Raw genomic sequence first — 23,303 nt, forward strand, 5'->3', positions numbered from 1 at the left:
CCTAATTTTTTTTAATGCTCAAACCTTTGAATACCGGAAAATCTTATGTACAGTGGTTTGATCAGTACTGTTCTTTCTTTTACCTCAGGTAGTATTAATGGTTAGTTGTCTGTCTGTTACCTCAGGAAAATGCCTCTATTGTAAGAAAAGTTATTGGGCTCTTGTGTTTGCAGTTTGCACAATTACTGGGTAACATGTTATTATTGATCAGTCATGATTTATAAGTTGCTTTTTAATTTTTTGGATAGAATTCAAATTAGGGTCTTAGATCTGTTGTTAGAATTTTTCTCATTGGGTGAGCATAGGGATACTGTTAAGAGTTTTGATATGAAGTTGGAAGATTCACTAGCATCAGTGTTACGTTAAGGCTCACGTGTTTGGAAGATTCAGATGTTTGTGTAAAATGCTGCCTGTGAGGAGAATACCAGGAGACCAATGCTTGTGTTACTGAAAAAGACTTGTAGCAGTTAACTGTATGCTCCTTTTGAACCTTAACGTGAGAGGTGTATCAAAACAGTGAGGAAAAAGGATGCTTATAATGCTGAACTAGTTAGGATTAAGCTGAAAAGGGTGAAGAAGAGTTTGGACGAATGTTCCATGATGATTAATCATGTGTCAAGGGAAAAAATCAACCAAGAAAGCTTTACAACTAGCTTCAGCCTGTTTAAAACATAAATCAATCTAGCTGGAACAAAATATTGAGCTTGGTGTGACGTTTTGTTTGGGATAAGATCCCTCTTCCATTGATTCCTCTAATAATTCTTCAATTTTGATTTAGATGCAAGACAATGATAGGGAATTGGAGGGGTTTCTTGATAATCTGAGTAGATGTTTGAAAGCAATCACTGGATGCATTGCTTTAGGTGCTGCACTTTAAGGCTCTAATTTGTACACTTAGAAAATATGCAATGAGCGTGAGGGACAGCAGCCAACACTTATGTTGCTTATAATACAATGAAATCAATATGAGAAGGGAAAAACTTGCTTATAATTTCTTAAGTTAACAATAATTATACAACAAAATCAAAATTGCGCCTTTGATTCCAATTCCAAGGCTTCAATTCACTTCAATTCCAAGACTATTATGTATACCTAAACACCACCTAAATAATGATAGCATGTAATACAAGATTCAGAAGTCAGCTTCATCTTCCCCTCTTCCTGCCTTTTCTCAATTGTTCAGATTTTATACCATGTTCTTGTTCTTGAAGGAAAGCTAATGCCTTCTCATACTTCTCTGCTCTTTCCTCTTCCCATAGTGCTCTTTCTTTTTCCTTAACCTCAAGTAAGAAAAATGCGCCTTTCCACAACTCACAAGCTGCCCCCTTAGCTTCATGTTTTACTTGTTTTTGCAACTTTCTCTTCTTAGCCCATTCATGATCTGGATTATAATCTCTACTCTTAACAAAGCTGCAAGACGACATGACAAATTCTCAGTTCCAACCAGTTATTGTAAGTAACATTATCTATTGCAACAAAGTTTTAACATGTGGTTAAGAGCAAGGGAAAGAAAATTACTTCTCCTCAAATTTCGGATTCAGCATTTTGATAGGCACTGGCTTTTGCTTCTGCATTAGAAACTGCTGCCCATTTGAAATTGCTGTCCATTTGAACAAAAATATCTCATTGTTTTGCATTCCCAACCAGCATCAGCATGAAAAAATAGCCCCTGATCAATACGAATGTCACAATCAATACAAAGACAATCAAATGATGTCATACAGCAACATATGTAATAACAATAGACTTCAAAGTTGACTGCAAATACAGATATATAAGATAGTATAATTCAGCCCCTATTCTCTCAGTGATCCATCAAACATAATGGGATCCCAAATCAATACATAGAAAAAACAGTATCAAAGTGCTACAAAACCCACACACATAGAGAGTTCTAGCAACAAATCCATCACCCAAAAAATTTAACAAAAACCCCAAACATTCTGTGCATCCAGCAACAAAATCCCAACAAAAAAAAAAAAAATTGAACAAAAACCTCAACAAACCCAAACAACAAAAGCCCAGCAAACCCAATAAAAAACCCAAAATTCCAATCCAGCAATGGCAAGAAAAATCCAAAAAGAGAGAGAGAAAGAGAGCCATAGAGAAGAGAAATACCCTAACTGTTGGCTTGTCCGTACCCGTCACCGCCGCTATTGCCGCCTTAGAGCTGACCTGGAGCCTTCGATGAACTTACTCACGTCTGGGTTCACGATGCAAGAGCTGGTTGCAGACCCAATGTGGTGGTCTGGGTTCATAAGGGTTAGGAAGGCAAGGGTTGGGTTCGTGGGTTAGGGAGCTAAGGGCTGGGATCGTGGGTTTAGTTTTAGGAAATTGAGATTAATGATTTGTAGAAATTTCATATATACATTACAAGAAAATCATTATTAATGATTTGAATTGCATATTTTTGTGTTTTAATATACTGTTTGGGGTTTAGGTTGCAATGTGATTTTGATTTGCAATTTTTTTTGCCTATTGGGTCTTGCGGTTACTGTTTTGTTTTGATACCACAATTTAGATAGATCTCATTACCCGCACCCTTGTCGTACAGATCTTGTCCAACTTTCTGAGGCAGACCAATGAACACATACATTGGTTGGATTGAAAAAATTTTTGTTTCTTTGAGTGAACTAGTGAAGTATTTGCTGGTTTTCAGTGAATCTATTATTGCTTTAGTAGCTTCTTTTTATTTAAAGCATTTTTGTACTTGTGAGATTATTACTAGAATTAGCAAGTTGATATTCCACACATGTAAAATATCAAAAGGAGTTGTCATGTTAGGATGATCTTAATCAAAAACAAATTTCAGGAATCCTTATTTTATTTTTGGCCGAATAAAAAATGCAGTAATTCTTGAAGAGCCTAGCAGGCAGGTATACAAGCTGTAATTTAGTCTAAACTTCTTGTGGCTTTTGTATTCATGTTAATGTGATGCTGACATAAGTTGATGGAATGTATTATTCTATATTATGTCAATTAAACATTATTTTTCACTTTTCTTTTCGTCATTTCTGTTTGGATTGTGTTTTATGATATCAATCTTCCTAGGGACTAGTCTATACTCTCTAATGCTATTACAACCCCCCCCCCTTTTTTTTTTTGATAATCGCTATTGCAACCCATTTGATGTCATAAGGCCTCTTTGGTTATATAATTTTGTGAAGTGCAGCTTATCTTTGTTTTGAGATTTTGATAGCACTCTATGGATGATTCATACCTGACCAATTATGTGCACTAAGTGGTTGGCTTCTATTATGATCTATGATTCAAACAAGTGGTTGTATGCAGCAACAGGGGTACTCGATTCTAGCTAAGAATGATGATGAGGATAAATAACATCAATTTTGTGGATGGCGCTTGCAGCAAAAGATGTAGGTGACTAGCAACGTGGATAAGCATAAAAAGTTATTGTTGGAGTGGTTCCTTTATCCAAGGGAGGTGTTGGATTAATATAAGAGTTCAGCCAATAAATTCCTAGTTTTCAGGAAGAGTTACCAGATTAAGTTATTAAGATTATTATATGTCCAGTTATTTTATTTTTGTCATTGTAATTATGTTGATAATTAGCTTGTAACATTGTTTTTTAACAATGAGATTTGAATTCTTGTAATTTCAAAATACATATGTAATGTGACTTTGTGTTTTTATTGCCCACTATTATTGAATTTAAATAACACAGTAATTCCCTTGTTCGTGACAATGAAACAAGACCATTAACCATAATAAAAAGCTGAGGTAGGTTAATTTTAAGCTTCATTGCTACATTGCAATTCTCACCTTTGCTTTCTATACCATTATTAAAAAAAAATTCTTTATATACCATTTTTGAAAAGAAAAAAAAAATCACCGAATTCAACAAATCTTCTAAATGTATTTGAAGGTTATCATACTAAAATTAAACCATTTCACACCAAGTGTTAATAAACTTAATATGCATTTCCACTAAATTCTTTCAAATTCGAAGAAACTAAATTAAGATAGGGCATCTTTCTTTTAGTTCAAAAAACCTATACATTACAAGATCATTAAAGCTTTTCTTGGGAATGTAAGCATATAAAATTAGTACATAACTTTCAATGGGCTCCAAGTCAAAATGATTACAAAGAGAATAAATATAATAGAAAGTATCATGACAGTTTATTGTTGACACCGTAACTTTCCATGGGCTCTTAAGTAAAATTTGAATAAGTCTGTTAGTACAAAGAGTAGTTTCTTTCAAACTAAAGCTGTCTAAAAACAAATTCACTTTGATAGAAGAAAACCAAAAAGTAAAACAAAGGACTCCTAAAAGAAAGCTAGGCAGCAAGGCTTCAATGTAGAAAGTATAATTGTTTCCACAAATGAAAGCATCATCAGACATATTTTTCAGCTATCCATTGAAATTTCCTTCTGAATTTTTGTAGTTTTGAGACCTTTCTCTCCACCTCTGCTCATTTTGCTTCTCTAAAGTCTGAACTTCTTCTGCATGATGATAGAATATCAATACTAAATAATGTATGAATATATGTATATATATCACACGATTAATACAAAATAGCATAATTGAAATTTACAGTTATTAATATACATCACAAGTGAACTCCAAAATGTGTAAGAACTATCAACAACACGTCCAAGAATGAGTCTTGATGATTAAATTAAGCTTTTCTCACGGCAATAAGCAAGTTTCATGAAAGGTCTATACCAAAATTCTTTAAAAATGACATTGTCTTTACATTGGGGAATTTTATCAAACAATTGGAGTACAGAATGAACCAGAGTTGTAAAATCAATTGGCTATGAATTCCAAAATAGCCAGAACAAAAATAATTCATAACACATCATTCTATCAAATACTAACCATAATCATCAAAGAGATCAACATGAGTATCAAAGGAAATCAAAGAAAAGCAAATACAAAAATTTAAAAAAAAAAAAAAAATTTAAAAATCTAGAACACCTATAGCAGAAAATTTTATGGGAAAAGAAAACCTGGGAATTTCATCTGACCAACAGAAAGGGAAAGTGCACTCACCCATTCATTGCTTGAATCTTGGACTGCGGCAATGAGCGGGGCAGTGGTGAAGTTTCCATCGCTGCCGAGTGGGAAGTTGGAGAATGGAGACGATGACCCAAATTCGGCAGGAAAACAATTTCTTTGGCGTGGGGGAAATGACCAACGACCCATGGAAGACATTTTGAATCTTTGATATTACTTCAAAAAAAAAAGTTTGGAAAGGTTTCAGGTGCGAAAATTTCAGTTCCCGCCCATTCACGTCTGAAATTTGAACTCTCACAAAAAGGAAAATTTTGAATCCTGATATCAAAAGTGAGAATTGATTGGGTCAAAGGGTCTGAGTAGTAGGCTGTGGTGGGGTGACATGGCAATAAACTTATGTCATCAATTTTTAATGACCTGTCTTCTTCTTATTGGGCCGAGTACAAGGTCAACAAGTTGATAATTTTCGAGAATACTCAATAATTTATGAGATGGATTCAAGTTACACCTAGTGTAACTCTTAAGTTACACATTTTTTGTACCGTAAATTTTTAATAAATTCAACGTTTGAAAAAATAGCATTAAATGATTGAGGATTTCCACTTTATTTACCTAATTAATATCAGATTATTGTCGCATACCCTTGATGCGATAGTCACTCCAAAAGTATAAGTGCTTGTGAAATGTGGGGGGCAAAGGCCGAGGTTCAAGTCTCCAAGATAAAACTTCACACACATATACACTTAAATTAGGCTAAAGTATAAATTTTATCTTGTATAAAAAAAAATATATCAGATTTTCTCTATCCTTATTTACTACTTTCCATAGACCTTATTGGGTATTGTTTAACTGTGTCCCTTTCATACTAAAAAAAAAATTGCAAGCTTAGTAATGAAAATTATTTTTAGTATAGAACACATTTTTGACACTCTACCACCTTCTTTCATTGATTAACACTCCACAAGATCTGATGCTTTCTTTACATAAACACTCCTCTTGTCCTACTCCCATCTTTATTTTATTTTTTGATCTCAAATCCGCCCTATCTTCAACTATAACATATTTAACTGAACCCATAGAGACATATATATATATATGTATGTATATATATATATATATATATATATATATATAGATATATATATATAGTGAATGGATTGATGAACGTGAGTGGGTCAACAACCTTGAAGATGATGGTGCGTAGGAAGTCATTAAGATGTTTCTCTGTTGGAAGAGAAAGAGCAAACCAAAAAGTACGTAGCTATTGTGTCTAGGTGTGTTGAGAGGACCTCGTTGGTGAGGTCTCCATATATCTGAATTCAATGTAGAACTTCTCCATATATAGTAAGTTTGTAATACTTTAGACGACAGTTTGGTAAATATGTGGATCTTAACTTAATCGGGTTGTTTGATGATAATGCCCTTATTGGGTAAAAGATTAAAAAATTTTAAAATTTTAAAAAAGAGGAAGAAAAGGATAAAGTTAAACAACACCCAATGAGGTTTATGGAAAGTAGTAAATGAGGATAGAGAAAATCTGTTATTAATTAGGTAAATAATGTGGAAAGCAATAATCATTTAATGCTATTTTTTCAACCATTGAATTTATTAGAAATCTACGGTACAAAAAAGAGTTAATTTAGTGTAAAAAACAAAGAGTCCAATATAAGTAAACCATAAAAAACATGATTTTTTAATTATTTTATATTTATGAGCCTTTTTTTTTATAGAATTAAAAACAGTTCAAATTTATAAGATATATATATATATATATATATATATATATATATATATATATATATATATATATATGTCCCATCTAATCAAATTTTTTTAATTTTTGTACTGAATGAGTTAATTTAGTGTAGAAAACGAAGAATCCAATATAAATAAATCATAAAAAAAAACATAATCATATATCTAACACTATATATATATATATATATATATATAATTAAAGGAAGAGAGAGTTTGAATGATTTTATATTTATGAGCATTATTTTTGTATAACTAAAAACAATTCAAATTTATAAGTCATCTATATATATATTGTGAGGATACTTCCCCAATTAATCGGATTTATCCGCTTTGGGGAGCCAGTCCCTCACGGTTTATCGGCTCGTCCCCGAGTGCAGGCAGGATTTTCACCTCGACCAAGGGCTGGCCTTGTAATCGCAGGCTTACACACACATGGTTGCTCCAGAAGCTTATAAACCATGTGTGGGAGGGAACTCTTGCCGATGTGGGACTGTGGTGTAAAGCCCCCAGAGGGTGAAGATCTGTACGCTTCTGTTAGTAGTGGTATACACATGGTTGCTCCAGAAGCTTATAAACCATGTGTGGGAGGGAACTCTAACCGATGTGGGACTTGGTGTCAAGCCTGCGATTACAAGGCCAGCCCTTGGTCGAGGTGAAAATCCTGCCTGCACTCGGGGACGAGCCGATAAACCGTGAGGGATTGGCTCCCCAAAGCGGATAAATCCGATTAATTGGGGAAGTATCCTCACATATATATATATATATATATATATATATATATATATATATATATATATATATATATTAATAGGTAAAGTTTAGAGAAGATCCAATTAAATTCTACAATTGAAATCCAATTTTGCGTCATAAATTATTTATTTTTAGAGAGGTTTTTATTTCTTAATTTTGGAATCAAATGTGAGACCATATCATAAATTTCCAATTAAGTGAGTTATTGAATACAAAAACCAAAGAGTCTAGAATTAATGAACATAAAAATATTTTTAAAATGGACAATTAACATTTTCTACCTCATAACATTCTTACAAGACTTTTTAAAGTAAAAAAATATAAGAATGACTATCAATAATATTTAAATTATATATGTAAGATTTATATTATGTTTTTTAATGTGTATCTTTTAAGTATATCCATGCATATGCATGGAGTTACAAGCTAGTTTTCATTAATTGTGATATCATTAAACATTGTTTTCATATTAGTTTGATAGGGACACAAAATAAATCAAATAATTTTTGACATATCAAAAAAATCCCATTGCCAATTACATGACTTACGGGGATTGAGCATGTCAAGGAAATCCGATTAGTGGTTATCAAAATTTAACGAATTATTTTGCTTAATTTTTTTAATTAAGGAAATAAATTAACAGATAAAATCATGGTTCATCAAATAAATCAATATTAAATTTGAAAATCATATGCAAAATAATTTCTTCGAACTAAAAATTGAATGAATCATCATCAAAAAACAAACATAGAATACAAATTTTAAAAGATTGTCATAAAAAGAAAAAACAAATAATTATTAACCTATTATTATTATAATTAACATGATCACTAAAGTATAATAGTAACTCTCGGTTTTGTATAACATAATATTTATTACAAGTATGTTGTATTATTCTTTCTATTGTATAATAATGAAAAAAAAAAAAAAAAAAAAACTTTCGAAGTGCATCAATATCTTTTCAAGAAAATCTAGAGTCACAGTATTTTGTGCCGTAACTCTAACAAGTGACCTATAGAAAAGTTCTTTAATCCTCATACCACAAATGCTTTCTTCTACAAGATTTCAATTCTGTAGGGCTGAGCAGAGAAACCAATTATTTTTGGCTTTCTTCAGTTGGTGGGGTTACACGAACACTTTTCAACCTTAGTAGCAACTAGTAACAAGCAAGGAAGAAAACTATTTAATCATTTCTTCTTTATTTTTTTTCAACATGCAAGGAAGTAATATGTTTTTACCATTTTTTTCTTTTTTTAATGAATAGTTCCTTTGCTTTTATAATTTCTTTTGAATAAATAATAGTTGAGCAATGCAAATGCCTCACACTTCACCGGTATTTTGAATAGTGTGATTGTTTGGGCTTTGTTTATAGATTTCCAATACATATGATTTAGGGACGGAACTACCTTGGGGCTAAGGGGGGCCACCTCCCCCATCCCCCAAGCCTTTGAAAAATATTAGCATAAAAAATATACTTTTGGCTCTAAAATTAATATACTTGGCCCCCCTCTCTCTCAAAAAATTTACAAGCTGACCCATGAAGCCAAAAATTTTTTAAAAAAATTATTAAATCATGCCTTGTTTGGTTGTCTCAAGAATATCAAGAAAAACATTTAGCTAAACGTTTGGACACTTTACAAATCCAGACAACAAGGAAAATATACAAAACAATTCACATATTCAAATAATTAAAAATAAAAAAATTGGACATGGTCTAAGTAAAAAACAATTATAACAAAAAAATTATAAATTCTAGCAAAACAAATCACAAAAACCCAATAATTTTTACCAAATTTCTACCTCTTATATGAGAGCTCTTTGTCCCTCTCAAATAACTCCACCCCATAGTCACAGAGACAACTCCTATACTGCTAATCACCCCATCCACACACCAATTAGTGTCACCAACAACTTGGATCAGTTGGTGTCTTTAAATTAATCCATGAAAAAAATTATTTTTTTTGAATGGTAGAATTTTATTAATTTTTAATGTTTAATTAACTTTGGGACACACTTGGCATGCATACATAAATGTAATACACGTGTGAAATAATAACAATCTACTGTTTTGTACCTTATCTAAACTACCACCAGAGCATGTGTGTGATTAGTTTATTGGTTATAAACTTTGTGCCTTAACTAAATTAATGTAGTGATGGGAAAAATTTTATTATTTACATAGTTGAAGACTCAAAGTTACCATTCATTATCATGTGATTGTTTAACAAATCTCTTTTTCTTTTCTTTTTTTACTAATTTTTCAAAATGGCAAATCTTTAATGGAAAAGATCTCACATCTTTATGCTATCTCAACCTTAACCAAGTAATTATAAATAAATAAATAAATCCTTAACCAAGACACCAATAATTATCTCACCCTTTTTTTCACTGAATATTAGTGCATGATATTGATTAACCATTATTTTAGTTGTTTTATTAAAGTAGTACTAGACATGGATTTGAACTTTTAACTATAGTTTTTGCATTTTTTTTTTTTTTTAGAATCTTTTATATATAGCATTATGAAGTTATTAGGTATAGAATTATGTGAAAAGAATAAATAGATGTTTAAAAAAAATTATAATGTGGATAGAATAAAGAATTGGTCTAATCTCAGTCAGACTTTGAAAATATCAAGATGTGCCAATTGATTTACAGAATTCTTGATTATAAATATTTATTGTTGATTTTAAAAAAAAAAATACAAAAAAGATTAAAAAATTAATGCTAATAATGCATCGTTGTCAACCTCTAATATTAATATTCTATTTTTAAAAAAATTCTTAAAGAAAGAACTTTGGTACCCCCTAAGTTTGAATTCTGGTTCCGTCCTTGCATATGATATGGGTTCTTAGTATGAAGTTTTTGATGAAGAATGATTTTAAGTAGATGATTTACCTTGTGATAACATTGTATTGTTATAACCAAATACAAGCATTGACAGACTTTTTCTGCATGAATTTTTTGTTGCTGCTTTATGCCACTGTTGTCAAATTATATCAAATTAAAAATATAATGAATAGCAAAGATTTGTGCCGTACAAACACTTTTTGGGAGAAGCTGTGTGAGGTTGATGTGTGTGATGTGGAGGCATTGGTGTTTAGCAGCAACCAAGATAGCAAGTTACTGTTGCCACTCAAGAGTACATGTTATTTTATAATTATACTATGAAAATAATGTACAGAGGGGCTATATACATGATCACAACTTCAATGTCATATATAGGGGTTGATTTTATTGATAGAAATGTATAGGGGTTGATTTTTTTTGCTTTTCCCATATGTTATGGTAATTAAATCCCAAACTAGTCGTTAACCCATATGATGCATGGGATAGTTGAATGAAAGTTATACACATTCACTTTTATTGGTACAATCATTTGAAACCAATCAAATTTGATAATTCTAATTCAAAATAATTATTGAAAATATGTATAAATATATTAGTCAAATAAACAGTATTCATCTAAAAGCCACAATGATATGGTTCAAGCATGTTCTAATAAAAAAATATTTCAAATAATTACAACATATCAATTTCTAGAAAGAAACCTCATCCCCAAGAATAATGAGCTATCCACATCAAACATTGTATTACTTTCTCTTTTTTAAATTATCCACATAAAAAAAATAAGTAGACTCCATACTACCTAGAGATCATTACCAATTATCACAATAAAAAATGATATGACTAAAAATAAAGGTGGATAAATACTAACAAAATTATATATATCACAACAATGAGTTATTATACATTTATAGGATTTGAATACCACGTGATTTAAAAAGAGGTTGAGCTTAACAGTAAAATGGTGATCCTAGACCAATTAAATATTTTATTAAGCCACTCTACCACTCTCTATGTCCTTAAATTACAAACAAAGTCCATTAAATGCACTCAATTCAAATTCACTAATTCCAAAGAATTTCCAAATATTATTTTCGATACTAGAAGCAACATATAACGCCTTATCTACTTTTGACTTCCATCAAGTGTAACAATTTATATTTTATTAATTACTAAACAAATGCAAGAGAATAAAATTTTACAAAATATTTCTGCTTGATAAATCTATTGATATTTATCCCTTTTAAAAAATCTGAACTACGCGAAAAACTAATCAATTTATACAATGCAAACTATTGGGCTCTCTTAATTGTTAGACAATAAGCTCGCATTTAACTTGTGTAAAGATTCTAACCCCAATCAACATGTGTTTGTTTAAATTATAGACAACTTTTGGCCTATGAACATGACATCTCCTATTCTCATCCCAAACAATATGTATGTCCGTAGTCTTGGCATAAATTACAAACAACTTTTAGCCTTTGAACACGGCATCATTTAATGTTTGTTGGTATGAGAGAAGTTTTTTGCTTCAAGAATACAATCAACCAAAAAAAATCCCACAAAAAGCATAAGTCTAGAAATAATCAATTATGTGTAGAAGAAAATGCAATTGCTCATTTTTCTTGCTCTATCGCAACTCTTGCATCCAAGAAATAGATGTTGGACCAAATGATCTAGATAAATGTCATATTCTCATTTTCCTTGTCTCTTTGTTTTTCTCTTGTCAACTATGAACTATTATTTGGCCAACCCTTGCAATTTGAATTACTTCTCTAGTCACCTCTTTCTCTTTTATCATAGTTTAAAATAAAGATTATATAATATTTACAATGAGAAAAAAAAATAGGGATTATATAATATTCACAAAGGGAAAAAAAATTAAAGATTATATAATATTTACAATGAGAAAAAAATAAAGATTATATAATATTCGCAAAGGGAAAAAAAAATTAAAGATTATATAATATTTACAAAGGGGAAAAAATCATATAATGAGCCAATGAGCTTCAGGCTTTAGCTCAAATGACACTTCCCCTTCCTGTTAAAGCAAGGGGATGTGTAATTTACCAATTTAAAAAAATGCAAATGGAAATTAAATCAAGAACTTGAAAAATATTGATTCTTTTTTTGAAGAGAAAAATTTTCATTTATGTTAAATAGAGTTCAATACAACTGTGGCAGCTGGGGTTGTGAGAATGGTGGACTGTGACCAATCCAAAAATTCCTATCAACCAAGTGAACTAAAAATATAGGTAAAGAATGTGATGCTATGCTTGCAGCTCCATGAAAAAGAACTTAGCTTTAACTGTCTAAACTTCTCAACTCTCTCTTTATGTCCTCTATAATTGTGTCCCTAATGTGCCATTGAAGCTTATGAATATATTACAAAGTTGATTACAGTTGTCATCCCCTTCAAGTATCACTTGTAAATCATCACATGTCTCTAGCTAACCTTATAGCTTCCATGGCTGCCATTTATTAACTCCATATCGTGGTTGAATCCTTATCGTAGCACTTATGCTTACTCAGTGTTGCTACTGTTGCTCCCCTTGCATCTCGGATGATTACTCTAGGGCTTCCTTAAAGAGCACTGCACATTAAAGTTTACCTTTACATTCTACTTTGAATTTATAAGGTTTCCAACTCAAATTGAATTCAATTTTTAAATGTATAATACTATTGATATATTAGAAATTAGACATTACATGATTTCATTCTTGTGAAGTGTGAAACTACCTGGAAAATATTTATACCATATAATCATCTGTTTCAATAAAATTTAGATAGAAAAATAAAAATTAAAAGGAAACATTTTAGAAGTTTTTTTTTTTCCATTTTCTCTGAATCAATAACCTATTGCCTTATATCACAAAACAACAAAGGCAAAATCATAATAAATAAAGTAAGAATAGCTACAAACATTGAGAGAAAATATGAGTTTCAATTTTAATATATGAGTTTCAAGATTGTAGTTTTACTATTTTAAACAACGCTAATGAGCTAAATCATATAATAACAGGCATAATGCATAACCTAGTCATTGTCAACATTATATTAAAATTAATAAAATATATATTAGGATGGATAAGAGGAGGCTTGACTAAGTTCCACCTGAAAGCTCTCTCTAGCTTCAGATTGTACATGCCAATTCAGGAAGAGAAATGAATAGGTTGATAGAAAAACAAAGAATCAAGTCAACCCATCAATTGACTTCAAGGGGGGGAAAATAAAAGGCTGAAGAATTGGAGTTCAATAACATATGATGAGAAAGGATGCTCGCAAAACTATTAAAGAATGATCATTTGAAACACAACCCCTACAAAATGATATTAACTCAACAAAGCAATTAAAATTTTACTTTTGGTAATATCATAATTGATGCATTGTTCAAAAGAGTAGCATGTATTTTTTTTAATAAGCATGGAGGTGAAAGCTTCCAACTACATACTATATTAAACCTAATTTATTGAAAATAATAGATTTTTATTATGTAAACAACAATGTACAATGGTTCAAACAAATGTGCTAAGAAAGGAGGGCAACCCATCCAAACACCCTCCACTTTGTCAACCATATTTGAACTTGACCTAATGATGTATACGAAAGAAATAATTCTAAACTGAGAATTGAAAGAGTGAATTCAACAACCAAACCAAGGTAAGTGAGATTCAAGAGATTGCTATCAAAAGCCTAGACTACTCTTTGATTATCACCTTTACAATAATGTTCCTTAGCACAGTCTTGATTGCCAACTGAGCTACTTCCCTCATCACCCACCCAGCTGCCATCATTGCTTCTATTTTAACTGGAAGAGCTTTGTTCAAGGGAAATAAAACACACCTAGAGTGATCCTTGGCCATAGTTCCTATTCTAAATCGTTTTTACCACATTAGCGACACACCATAAAGACATATCTAATGGTTCCAATATTATGGTAGGTCCTTAGAGTCTGTAGAGGTCATTTCATTGCTAGCTATAGGTCAACACCCTTCCCCCGCATATGCAGGGATGCAAAATTTTAAATAAATAAATAAAAAATCAATCCAGAGGTAGATGTTCATATCTATATAGATATAACAACCATCATTAATTAACCAAATCAACTAACATGTGTAACCCAATTCACGAAGGCCTCTTGCCCATTACCTTATCTTCTTGCAATAATTGTTTCTCTAGTGAATTAGTGATTCAATTGGAACAATTTTTTATTTCAATACATTATCTTCCATGCTTAATTTATTTCAATATGAAAACATCATATTTTGGGAAAATTAAAAAGAAAGAAACAAAAAACAGAGGAAATCTTACATTCTTAGTACACAAATGGTGCTATGCTTTCCACACCCTGCAAATCTCTTAAAGGCCTTTGGTCGAACACCTAACAGATATAGCTATTTGATTTTCCACATTATTTTTTTGCACAAACGGGGTAAGTTTTTGACACCTGCAATCCATGAACCATAGCATTACAATTAAATGCAAAAGGTTAAATGATAAGATTAAAAAAAAAAACAATGATGTTTGGAGCTTTATACAACAAATTGAACATTAAGTTGTAAGTCTTCTTCGGCATGCCACTCCAAAATCCTAACCACTGTCTTTAAGCTTATCTTGTCCTACGCTATGTGTTGTTCTTCCTGAGCGATTCCACCCACTTCTCTCCATGAACTTGAGTTCAACTTGCTTCTAATTATAATATACCGGTTGAAAGTGGAATAATACCACATTTGTGCTACAATTATGGGAGATGAACACAAACCGACTAACTGTCACCTGAAACTCCTTGTCATAACATTGAATTTTTATCTCCGATTTATTTAGTAATAGAAACTAAAGGACAAATATTAGGACAAGGAAGGACACTGAAAAGGCACAATCAATACTAAATAGAGAGACAAAGAAAGACAGTTACGTTGTGGACTTTAAAATGAAGAAGAAAAACAAAAGGTCCAAGTTGAATTTAAGGTTAAGGAAAAGGGAAAAAAAGAAAAAGGAAAAAAAGAAGTATGACGTGTGTAGATGCTCTTTTTAGAAGCCCAGCAGCAGGAGAAACCCAAAGGTATGGACAGAATAAAATAGAAATACCATTAGAGCCCAACTGGCAGGAATAATGGATCACGAGTCCATAAAGCAAGCAAATGGATCCTGAAGAAGTAAATGGGCCTAAGACAGCCCAGAAGAAAGAAATGGCAAAACTCATGGGCAGTATGGATGTAGAAAAGTAAGAATGGGCCACAGCTATCACAGCAGACCCAAAGTAGTATAAGTAAAGAAAGCAAGGGACAATGGAGAGCCCATAAGCCCTAAAGATGAAGTATGAAGTACTTGGGTTAAGGAAGCCCAAGGAGTTAGTAAAAGCCCATGGGAAGAATAGAGTTGGAAAGGGCCAGGGATGCCCCAAGAAAATAAACGGGCCAAGGATGCCCAAAGGAAAACACGAAGGACAAGGGAGCCCGCTAGCAATAAAAAGCCCAACAAGTTTATTGGGCCATCAGAAAAAACAATGGGCAGTAAAATCCAAAGAGGCCAGATGGCCCTGGGTCAGGCTAACTTCACGGCAGGCGTGACAAAGAGATACGGCAGGAAGCAAGTAACAAGGGCTGAGAATAAAGGTACGGGACAGCCCACAAATCAGGCAAGGCCCGGCCCATGAGATAAGCCAGCCATAAATAAGCAGTCAAGAGGAAAGGCACAGCAGACCAGACAGATTGACTTTCAGATCGTGGCAGACACACAAGTAACAAGCAGAACTTGGATGAGCAAGGAGGAAAGGTACGCGCAAGGCCCAGACACCACCAGCCTGTACCCAGCCAATACGGAAAATGGTGAGGTCATGGGTCAAATGTAAAAGGGCATGATCTGGCAGCGGGGAAGGAGAGAAACCCATTTTCGTGTTTCCGATTCAAGCTCTTTTGGGGGCAATATCATGTTGGGATGACGTACCACCCAAAAGAGACAATATTGAGCTGAAACCACTAGGTGCGTGCCATAAGGGATAGAGAGGAGGAGAGAGCTTACACCGTGGCAGGTAAGAGCGCCACAGCAAGCAAACAGGCAAAAGGGCCTTCTGGTGAGGTGGAATGGCGCAGCCAGTGCAGGTAAGAGGCGCTGGCTGGGAGGCTGACCAGTCAGTAATGGTCGGCAAAAGCATCTACCCCAGACAAAAACGGTTAAGGGCTAAAATGGTAAAAGCAAAGCATAGCTAGCCCTATATAAGGGACCTTTGCTTTGCACGGCGGAGGGGCAAAACTTAGAAAGGGAAAACTTCAAGGAGAAAGAAAAAGATAATTGCTAGAATTAAAAATAGGCAGTGAGAGTAAAAACTGAGAAAAAGAGAGAGAAGGGATCTTAAAAAAATAGAAGAGTAAAAGAGAAAAACAGAGAGAATAGAGCGGCAGGCATGCATCGAATGGGTCAATCTCCCTCTCCCTCTCTAACCCATGCTCTCTGATAACGGAAAAAGATCCTGTGAAGCACGAGTCATTTAGGTCTGCCTCTTCAAAGCAACTAATTTCCTATTCAGAGAGATTAGTCGCATTGAAGAAGTGATTTCTCCTTCTTGACTCAGACCCGATGGCCCAGCTTAACGCTGCAAGCTGACCATATTTTCTTTTAACAAGATTACTGTTGTTCATTTAATATTTATTGTGTTATTATTGTGTAAAACGGGCACTCTCAAAAGCCCATCATTTATTCTCCCTGAATTTTAAAGGAGTTTCCATTGTCATCTTTATTTTTATCTACCTGCCATAGTAAATGTAACAGTTCTGCCTGTTATGGGCATGTGATTGAGATGTGATTCACTAAGGCATTGTTTGCGCACAAGCCGGACCAAAGAGAGTTACTTTTGGACCGGTCTGAACTCCCTGATCTAGAAAACTTTTAGGCCTAGCGTAGCAGTAGGCGACCCAACCCATGCACTTGCAAAAAAGGCCCACACAACGTGGTTATTGATGTGACTCAATAAGAGCGTAGTAACAATAAATTCTTCGATTCAGCTTTAGATATATATAAAATTATAGATAGATTATAGTATGGTGGGTGCACTAAAGAATTTTTGAGAAATTCTATCTCACCTTGAGATATAGAGAGAGCTGGTATTTCATTTATATAGAAACTATTACATTTTGTATATTGCCCATTTAGATGGATATGTATAGAGGAGAAAGAATAGGGAGCAAATCATGTGTAATAGCCGAAAGAAATAAGGACAGCTAGCTGTGGTATTTTGCTAGCTGTCTACCTTCTACAATTTAGGTGATCTTGGTATATTTTCCTCTTGATTTTCAGCTGCACTGTCCTCCTGATTTTCAGCTGCATTTTCTGCTGCACTGTCCTAATTTTCAGCTGCATTTTCTGCTGCACTGTCCTGATTTTCAGCTGCACTTTTCCTCCCCCTCAAATTTGGCCGTGGATCAGGACAGAGGCCAAGTTTGTTTCGTAATTCCCGAAAGGCAACCTTGGAGAGGGGCTTGGTGAGAATATCAGCTAGTTGATAGTTGGATGGAACAAAGCGGGTTTCAAGAGAACCAAGAGCCACCTTTTCACGAACATAGTGATAATCTAGTTCAATGTGTTTTGTCCTCCCATGAAAGACAGGATTCACTGTCATATACAAAGCACTCAAGTTATCACAATGTAGTATTGGAGGGTGAGGAAGGGCAATACCAAGATCACGAAGTAAGAAGGACAGCCATGTGAGTTCAGCTACAGTGGATGCCATGGAGCGATACTCAGCCTCAGCACTAGATCGAGACACAGTTGATTACTTTTTGGCACTCCAAGAGATGCAATTACTGCCTAAAAAAGTGCAGAACCCTGTGGTAGACCGTCAGCTAATAGAGCAACCTGCCCAATCAGCATCAGAAAACCCATACAAATCAAGAGTACTTGAGGCCAAAATTTGTAACCCAAAGTGAGTAGTCCCATGGACATAGCGCAAAATGCGTTTGACAAGCTGGTAATGAGCCATTGTAGGAGCATGCATAAATTGACACACAAAATTGACACTATAGGAAAGGTCTAGTCTAGTGAAGGTAAGATATTGTAGTCCTCCAACTAGGCTACGATAATGTGTGGGGTCAGGGTAAAGAGCATTATTGATGGGAAGTTGCCGACCTTTTGATGGCATGGGTGTCGAAATTGGTTTGCATGATGTCATGGCAGCACGATCTAGAAGTTCCAAAGCATAGCGTGTTTGTGAAAGGAAAAGACCTTGGGTACTTTGATGGACTTCAATGCCAAGGAAATGATGGAGAAAACCCAAATCTTTAATGGAGAATTCACGAGCCAATTGACAGATAAGCCATTGAATCCTAGTTGGGTCATCACCAGTGACTATCATATCATCAACGTAGAGTAGTAAAATAAGAACTCCATGAGAAGATTGACAAATGAACAAACTTGGGTCAGATATGCTGCAATAAAAGCCAAGTTGAAGAAGAAAGTCACTAAGCCTATCAAACCAAGCGCGAGGGGCTTGTTTGAGGCCATATAGGACACGACTTAGTTGGCAAACATGAGTAGGGTGTACTGGATCAACATAGCCCGGTGGTTGATGCATGTAAAAAGGAGTAGATAGAAAGCCATGAAGGAACGCATTTTTGACGTCAAGTTGGCGAATCTCCCATCCTTTGACAACTGCTATTGTGAGGGTCAGTTGAATACTAGCAGGTTTGATAACAGGAGAGAAGGTTTCTGAGAAATCTATGCCATCAACTTGATGAAACCCTTTGGCAACTAATCGTGCTTTGAGTCGCTCTAAGGAGCCGTCGGGTTTAAGTTTAGCTTTATAAACCCATTTACATCCCACCATATTCATCTCAGGTTTGGACGGAACAAGGATCCATGTTTTGTTTGTAGCAAGGGCATCCATCTCCTCATCCATGGCAGCTACCCAACCTGGGTGACTTTTAGCATTTTGAATGGATCGGGGTTCAGTTGGGATATCATGCTTTATGCGAGCTACATGGAGATTAGCATACTTGGGGTTGGGCTTATGTACACCAACCTTGGAACGAGTGAGCATGGGGTGTTGAGTTGGGTTTGTTTCAGGAGGAATAGGAGTGGTCTCTACTGGTGGATTTGAGGAAGATGCTTGACATGGCTCAGGCAAAGAAGAGCCTGATATGGTCACTGTAGGAGGCTCAACTGAGGAGGAATTGTGATGCATTTGATGGTGCAGGTGGCTAGTGATGTCTTGAGATTCAGGCGGTGCAAAGGCTGAAAGAGGAGTAGAGTAAGGTGGAGGAGAATCATTTGGTGGATCAATCTCCCATTTTGAGAAGATGCAAAGCTCCCCCTCAAGAGGATCACTCTTGTACAAGCTTGTAGGCGTGGAATAAGGAAAGATGGATTCATCAAAGACCACATGGCGTGAGATATAAACTCGCCCAGTCGGTGGATACAAACATTTGTACCCCTTATGCTTCATGCTATAGCCAATAAAAACACAAGGAAGGGACTTTGGATCAAGCTTATGTGATCTATACTCACCAAGGTAAGGAAAGCACTTTGAGCCCAATACTCGTAATGAAGAATAGTCCGGATTTCTTCCATAGAGTCTGAAAAAAGGAGATTCCATGTTGAGGTGTGGGGATGGTAGACGGTTGATTAGGAACACTGCTGTGGAAAAGCAATCTGTCCAAAATCTTGGTGGTAGATGTGCATGGAACATCATGGTGAGTCCCAATTCAGTGATATTTCGATGTTTTCTCTCAGCCTTGCCATTTTGCTCAGGTGTTTTTGGACAAGCAGATTGATGGTGAATACCTTTCGTGGCTAGAAACTGCAAGAACTCACGATCTGCAAATTCTCCACCTTCATCACTTTGAAAGACACAAATTTTTGCATTAAAGTGACATTCCACATATTTATAGAATAGATCAAAGCAACTAAAAAATTATGACTTCTTTTTCATAGGAAAAAACCAAGTAAAATTGGTAAACTCATCAGCAAATATTGTGTAGTAGCGAAACTTTTCTCTAGAAGACACAAGGGCTGGCCCCCATAGATCACAATGAATTTTATAAAATAGGAGTTTTATTTCATTTTCTCTAGGCAAGAATGGAAGCCTACACGATTTCCCCATTTGACAACTAGTACAAATTGAAGAAGACTTAGATGCTGAAGCAAAAGAAATAAAATTTTTTGAGTGCAAGTGATTGATGATCCTTTGGTGTGCATGACCGAGACGATAGTGCCAACAATCTCTAGCAACCCGCTTGAATCGATGGGAGAATAGGGCTGTTGGACCTTTATCAAAGGCATAAAGACCACCTCGTTTACTCCCTTTCGCTACTGTTTTGTTGGTTGTCCTGTCCTTTATCACAAAACCATGTCCATCAAACTCAAAGATGAGTGGATAATTAGTAGTAAGTTTACTAATAGAGAGCAGATCTTTCTTAATATCAGGAACTAGTAGCACATCTTTTAAGTGAATAGGAGAAGAACTAGTACCAATAGTAGTTTCACCAATGTGTGTGATAGGTAAAGTATGACCATTGCCAACCATAACACCATCGGATCCATGATAAGGAGTTAAGGAATGAAGATTACCTAGGTTACTAGTAATATGGTCACTAGCTCCTGTGTCTGGGAACCACTCAGAATCTTGACTGTCAGCAATGGTTATAGCTGCTAATGCTTGTGGAATGTTGTCTACTATGAATGAGTGATTGAATCAATTAAAGCATTTGAGGGCAGTGTGGTTCCTTTTGTTGCAAATCTAACAAATAATTGCTTCATCTTTTGTGTTTTTGGCTGCGATGATTGGTGAATTTTCTGGCAAATTTCGTGTAGGATGGTTGGAATTCTTTAGTGCAGATTGAGCACCTTGAACAAACCCACGTCCCTTAGAATTAAAGGACCCTTGACCACCATTGCTTCTTTTATTTTTATTGTTGCGTTGGCCATAGAAAGCCATTTGAGGAGTGGGTTGAGCATCAAGCTTATGCCTTTCAGCATAACTCTCCAGTGAAGTGACAATTTCAAAGTATGGAAGGACTGGTGGTCTCAACATGGTAGTAGTGAACACCTCATATTCTTTGCCAAGCCCATTGAGTAGCCACCATGATTTCTTGTGATCTGGAACTGGCTTCCCAATGGCTGCAAGATCATCGCACACAGCTTTGAACCGACGGAGATAAACAGCTAAGGTATCGGTACCTCGAGTTATAGAGGTAAGCTGCTGCTTAAGCGCAAGGCTTCGGTCTGATGAGACACGAGCAAATGCATGAACCAATGCATTCCAGACCTCAAAGGCAGTATTGAGGCCTTCAACAATGCCAAGAACTTCCTCGGAAAGAGTGGCTGTCAACCAACCTTTGACAAGACGATCAGTTTTGCGCCACTTCACAAATGCAGGATTAGTTTGTGTGCCAGTGTCAGCATTATTGATGAACTGGGGTGGTGGTTGAACTTCACAATTGATAAAGCCTTGGAGGTCATAGCTCTCAAGGATATTGAGCATTTGTGTTTTCCAGAGAAGGAAGTTGGTAGAGGAGAGACGAAGTGACACAAAATTTGCAATATTTTGTGTCACAGGATATGGATAGTCATCAGATTGAGTGAGGGCAGGGGAAGAGCTTAATGTGGTTGACATAGTGGGTTGAAAAAAAAAATTGTTTCTCTCTCTATCTCACGGTTGGCTCTGATACCATAAAGAATTTTTGAGAAATTCTATCTCACCTTGAGATAGAGAGAGAGCTGGTATTTCATTTATATAGAAACTATTACATTTTGTATATTGCCCATTTAGATGGATATGTACAGAGGAGAAAGAATAGGGAGCAAATCATGTGTAACAGCCGAAAGAAATAAGGACAGCTAGCTGTGGTATTTTGCTAGCTGTCTACCTTCTACAATTTAGGTGATATTGGTATATTTTCCTCCTGATTTTCAGCTGCACTGTCCTCCTGATTTTCAGCTGCATTTTCTGCTGCACTGTCCTGATTTTCAACTGCATTTTCTGCTGCACTGTCCTGATTTTCAGCTGCACTTTTATGCACATGGGTAGTATTGTTATATTGTACGGTATTTTGTTAATTCAGATTGATAATCAGTACCAAATGGCTTCTCCTTTGCCTTTCATAAACAAGGGGTGGATGTTGAAGTCATGGGTTTAATCTGAATTGTGCTAATGATCTGTATTTTTACCAATTAAAACAATTATGTGATTTGCTGAATTCTTTTTATGAAAAAAGGGATGGGGAAGCTAAGATGGGGAGCTTTATGTTTCAATGGCTACTTATTAATGTTTAGCCCTTGAGTGACACTGTTTTGGAAGAGCCAACAAGATGCTTGGTGTGAGCCTTATTTTTTGTATATTTTCTTTCAGCTTTTGGCCATGTGAACCTTTATTTCATATCCTACTTTGGAAGAATTTATATTGAATAGTGTTAGTGAGCTTTATATTATTTTCAAGTCACCTGGTTACTTTTATACCTAACTAATTTTATACACTATAAACAAATGTTGATCATCTTTCATTTGTAAGAATTTGAAGAAAAAGAGCGTTCCACAATCATCTAGCGTTCCACAGAATTTGAGTTTCATGACAACAAATTTACTGCTTTGCTATTCTTGAACTTGAGTCATCCAACTACTTATATATCAAACTAATTGTGTATTCATGAACCTACTTCTTACATTTGAAAACATTTTACAATGAAATAAATGGAGCCTTAAACCATGTTGTATTGATTTTTTTAAAGAAAAATTCATAGAGAAAATATTGCTTATGGTCCAGTATTTAGAATGATAGGAAACAATTGATTTCTGAGTAAATATTAGCCTACCATACTAGTTAGTATTGAATAGTAATGAAAACTTCGATTCAGATCCAATCAATTTGAGGCCCACGACAAGCTCTCAAGGAATTTTTTGTTCATCTCTCTCTTTTAATAGTAGGATTATAATTCGTTCATATAATGCGGTGTAAGATTTAAGGGCTGAGAGGCTAGAA

The 23,303-nt window shown here is 34.7% G+C and overlaps 2 long non-coding RNA genes across 2 annotated transcripts; both read right to left on the minus strand.

The window, feature by feature from the left end:
• Positions 1-968: 968 nt before the first annotated feature.
• LOC142632040 (uncharacterized) lies at positions 969-2,293 on the minus strand. The gene is made up of 3 exons (XR_012843717.1): positions 2,119-2,293; positions 1,519-1,669; positions 969-1,410 (listed from the first exon to the last, which is right to left on the minus strand). It is a non-coding gene; the product is annotated as an uncharacterized LOC142632040 (long non-coding RNA).
• A 1,804-nt stretch (positions 2,294-4,097) lies between these two features.
• Positions 4,098-5,311, minus strand: LOC142632292 (uncharacterized). The gene is made up of 2 exons (XR_012843778.1): positions 5,018-5,311; positions 4,098-4,464 (listed from the first exon to the last, which is right to left on the minus strand). It is a non-coding gene; the product is annotated as an uncharacterized LOC142632292 (long non-coding RNA).
• Positions 5,312-23,303: the final 17,992 nt, after the last annotated feature.

Source organism: Castanea sativa, chromosome 4, assembly GCF_040712315.1.
Source record: "Castanea sativa cultivar Marrone di Chiusa Pesio chromosome 4, ASM4071231v1".
Lineage (NCBI taxonomy): Eukaryota > Viridiplantae > Streptophyta > Magnoliopsida > Fagales > Fagaceae > Castanea > Castanea sativa.